Source organism: Triticum dicoccoides, chromosome 1B (assembly GCF_002162155.2).
Source record: "Triticum dicoccoides isolate Atlit2015 ecotype Zavitan chromosome 1B, WEW_v2.0, whole genome shotgun sequence".
Classification (NCBI taxonomy): Eukaryota; Viridiplantae; Streptophyta; class Magnoliopsida; order Poales; family Poaceae; genus Triticum; species Triticum dicoccoides.
This window is the reverse complement of record NC_041381.1, coordinates 705049648-705054770: the sequence shown is the minus strand read 5'-3', so window position 1 is coordinate 705054770 and position 5123 is coordinate 705049648.

Sequence of the window (5123 nt, the reverse complement as noted above, 5' to 3'; positions counted from 1 at the left end):
GCGGGGGCCGGCCTCGGGCTCCCGGGCCTCGGCGGCGGCGATGTGGGCCTCGCCCACGTGGCGGCGCGTGAGTGGGTGCGGCGGCGGGGCGGACAACGTCCGGCGCAGGCGGACACGTCCGGCCCGGCGCGGGGAAGATGGATCTGTTTTTTTTTAACTAGGGTTTCGGACGGGGGAAGAAGAGATCCGAATGGAGGGGGGTATAAATAGGCATAAGTGGAGTTAGGAGAGTCCAAATGAGGTGCGGTTTTCGCCCACGCGATCGTGATCGAACGCTCTAGGACAAGGAGCAGAGTTTGGTGGGTTTTGGGCCAAATTTGGGGGGTGTTGGGCTGCAACACACACGAGGCCTTTTCGGTCCCTCGGTTAACCGTTGGAGTATCAAACGAAGTCCAAATGATACGAAACTTGACAGGCGGTCTACCGGTAGTAACCCAAGGCCGCTTGGCAAGTCTCGGGACAATCCGGAAATGTTTAAACCCCACACACGAAAGAAGACTAGAAATGACCACCGGAGGAGAACGAAGCGCCGGAATGCAAAACGGACAACGGGGAAAAAGATCGAATGCATGAGATGAACATGTATGCAAATGCAATGCACGTGATGACATGGTATGAGATGCACAAAAAAGAAAAAACAACACACGGAGACAAAGACCCAACCCGAGAAATAAATATAACTTAGCGCTGGAGACGGCAAGAGTTGGAGTACAAATATGGAAAGTATATCTGGGGCATTACATGGATACATCTCAAGAGATGTTGTCTTTGATGAAACGAAATTTCCCTTCTCTGAATTACACCCAAATGCCGGCGCTCGCCTACGGGCAGAGATTCTTCTTTTGTCCCCGGAGCTTCTAAATCCAATAGATCACGGGGTTAATGTTGGGGAACGTTGCAGAAAATTAAAAAAATTTCTACGGTTTCACCAAGATCCATCTATGAGTTCATCTAAGCAACGAGTCATGGGAGAGAGTTTGCATCTACATACCACTTGTAGATCGCGTGCGGAAGCTTGCAAGGGGATGGTGATGATGGAGTCGTACTCGACGTGATTCGGATCACCGATGTCCAAGTGCTGAACGGACAACACCTCCGCGTTCAACACACGTACGGGACGGGAGACGTCTCCTCCTTCTTGATCCAGCAAGGGGGAAGGAGAGGTTGAGGAAGCTCGCTCCAACAGCAGCACGACGGCGTGGTGGTGTTGGTGCAGCAGTACTCCGACAGGGCTTCGCCAAGCGCTTAACGGAGGAGGAGAGGTGTTGGGGAGGGGAGGGGCTGCGCCTTTGGATGTGTCCATCAGCCCTCCCCCACCCCTCTATTTATAGGGGAAGGGGCAAGGGGGGCCGACCCCTCTAGATGGGATCTAGAGGGGGGGCGGCGGCCAGGGAGGGGAGGCTTGCCCCCCAAGCAAGGGGGGCGCCCCCCTTAGGGTTTCCCCCCCAACCCTAGGCGCATGGGCCCAAGGTGGGGGGCGCGCCCAGCCTTCCAGGGGCTGGCTCCCTCCGCCTTGCGGCCCATGTGGCCCTCCGGGAGGGGTGGCCCCTCCCGGTGGACCCCCGGAACCCCTCCGGTGGCCCCGGTACAATACCGATAACCCTTGGGAACTTTCCGGTGTCCGTATTACAACTTCCCATATATAAAACTTCACCTCCGGACCATTCCTAAACTCCTCGTGACGTCCGGGATCTCATCCGGGATTCCGAACAACATTCGGTAGTCACATACTAGTCTTCCTAATAACCCTAGCGTCACCGAACCTTAAGTGTGTAGACCCTACGGGTTCGGGAGTCATGCAGACATGACCGAGACGACTCTCGGGCAATAACCAATAGCGGGATCTGGATACCCATATTGGCTCCCACATGCTCCTCGATGATTTCATCGGTTGAACCACGATGTCGAGGATTCGATCAAAACCCTGTATACAATCCCCTTTGTCAATCGGTACGTTACTTTCCCGAGACTCGATCGTCGGTATCCCAATACCTTGTTCAGTCTCGTTACCGGCAAGTCACTTTACTCGTACCGTAATGCATGATCCCGTGACCAACACCTTGGTCACCTTGAGCTCATTATGATGATGCATTACCGAGTGGGCCCACAGATACCTCTCCGTCATACGGAGTGACAAATCCCAGTCTCGATCCGTGTCAACCCAACAGACACTTTCGGAGATACCTGTAATGCACCTTTATAGTCACCCAGTTACGTTGTGATGTTTGATACACCCAAGGCACTCCTACGGTATCCGGGAGTTACACGATCTCATGGTCGAAGGAAGAGATACTTGCCATTGGCAAAGCTCTAGCAAACGAACTACACAATCTTTGTGCTATGCTTAGGATTGGGTCTTGTCCATCACATCATTATCCTAATGATGTGATCCCGTTATCAACGACATCCAATGTCCATAGCCAGGAAACCATGACTATCTGTTGATCACAACGAGCTAGTCAACTAGAGGCTCACTAGGGACATATTGTGGTCTATGTATTAACACGTGTATTACGATTTCCGGATAATACAGTTATAGCATGAATAAAAGACAATTATCATGAACAATGAAATATAATAATACTTTTATTATTGCCTCTAGGGCATATTTCCAACAGTCTCCCACTTGCACTAGAGTCACCAATCTAGTTACATTGTGATGAATCGAACACCCATAGAGTTCTGGTGTTGATCATGTTTTGCTCGCGAGAGAGGTTTAGTCAACGGATCTGCGACATTCAGATCCGTGTGTACTTTGCAAATCTCTATGTCTCCATCTTGAACATTTTCATGGATGGAGTTGAAATGACGCTTGATGTGCCTGGTCTTCTTGTGAAACCTGGGCTCCTTGGCAAGCGCAATAGCTCCAGTGTTGTCACAGAAGAGTTTGATCGGCCCCGACGCATTGGGTATGACTCCTAGGTCGGTGATGAACTCCTTCACCCAAATCGCTTCATGCGCTGCCTCCGAGGCTGCCATGTACTCTGTTTCACACGTAGATCCCGCCACGACGCTCTGCTTGCAGCTGCACCAGCTTACTGCTCCACCATTCAACATATACACGTATCCGGTTTGCGACTTAGAGTCATCCAGATCCGAGTCGAAGCTAGCGTCGATGTAACCCTTTACGACGAGCTCTTCGTCTCCTCCATAAACGAGAAACATGTCCTTTGTCCTTTTCAGGTACTTCAGGATATTTTTGACCGTTGTATAGTGTTCCTTGCCGGGATTACTTTGGTATCTTGCTACCAAACTTACGGCAAGGTTTACATCAGGTCTGGTACACAGCATCGCATACATAATAGATCCTATGGCTGAAGCATAGGGGATGACACTCATCTCTTCTTTATCTTTTGCCGTGGTCGGTGACTGAGCCGAGCTCAGTCTCACACCTTGTAACATAGGCAAGAACCCCTTCTTGGACTGATCCATTTTGAACCTCTTCAAAATCTTATCAAGGTATGTGCTTTGTGAAAGACCTATGAGGCGTCTCGATCTATCTCTATAGATTTTGATGCCTAATATATAAGCAGCTTCTCCAAGGTCCTTCATTGAAAAACACTTATTCAAGTAGGCCTTAATGTTGTCCAGAAGTTCTATATCATTTCCCATCAAGAGTATGTCATCTACATATAATATGAGAAATGCTACAGAGCTCCCACTCACTTTCTTGTAAACGCAGGCTTCTCCATAAGTCTGCATAAACCCAAACGCTTTGATCATCTCATCAAAACGAATGTTCCAACTCCGAGATGCTTGCACCAGTCCATAAATGGATCGCTGGAGCTTGCATACTTTGTTAGCGTTCTCAGGATCGACAAAACCTTCCGGCTGCATCATATACAGCTCTTCCTTAAGATGTCCGTTAAGGAATGCCGTTTTGACGTCCATCTGCCATATCTCATAATCATAGTATGCGGCAACTGCTAACATGATTCGGACGGACTTCAGCTTCGCTACGGGAGAGAATGTCTCGTCGTAGTCAATTCCTTGAACTTGTCGATAACCCTTAGCGACAAGTCGAGCTTTATAGATGGTAACATTACCATCCGCGTCCGTCTTCTTCTTAAAAAACATTTGTTTTCTATCGCTCGCCGATCATCGGGCAAGTCTGTCAAAGTCCATACTTTGTTTTCATACATGGATTCTATCTCGGATTTCATGGCTTCAAGCCATTTGTTGGAATCTGGGCCTACCATTGCTTCTTCATAGTTCAAAGGTTCACCGTTGTCTAACAACATGATTTCCAGGACAGGGTTGCCGTACCACTCTGGTGCGGAACGTGTCCTTGTGGACCTATGAAGTTCAGTAGCAACTTGATCCGAAGCACCTTGATCATCATCATTGTTTTCCTCTACAGTTGGTGTGGGCATCACATGAACGGTTTCCTATGCTGCACCACTTTCCCGTTCGAGAGGTAGTACTTCATCGAGTTCTACTTTCCTCCCACTTACTTCTTTTGAGAGAAACTCTTTTTCCAGAAAGCATCCGTTCTTGGCAACAAAGATCTTGCCTTTGGATCTTAAGTAGAAGGTATACCCGACAGTTTCCTTAGGGTATCCTATGAATACGCATTTTTCCGACTTGGGTTTGAGCTTTTCAGGTTGAAGTTTCTTGACATAAGCATCGCATCCCCAAACTTTTAGAAACGACAGCTTAGGTTTCTTCCCAAACCATAATTCATATGGTGTCATCTCAACGGATTTAGACGGTGCCCTATTTAAAGTGAATGTAGCTGTCTCTAGAGCGTATCCCCAAAATGATAGCGGTAATCGGTAAGAGACATCATAGATCGCACCATATCCAATAGAGTGCGATTACGACGTTCCGACACACCGTTTCGCTGAGGTGTTCCAGGCGGCGTGAGTTGTGAAACGATTCCACATTTCCTTAAGTGTGTACCAAATTCGTGACTTAAGTATTCTCCTCCACGATCTGATCGTAGGAACTTTATCTTTCGATCACGTTGATTCTCCACCTCATTCTGAAATTCCTTGAACTTTTCAAATGTCTCAGACTTGTGTTTCATTAAGTAGACATACCCATATCTACTCAAGTCATCAGTGAGAGTGAGAACATAACGATATCCTCCGCGAGCCTCAATGCTCATTGGACCGCATACA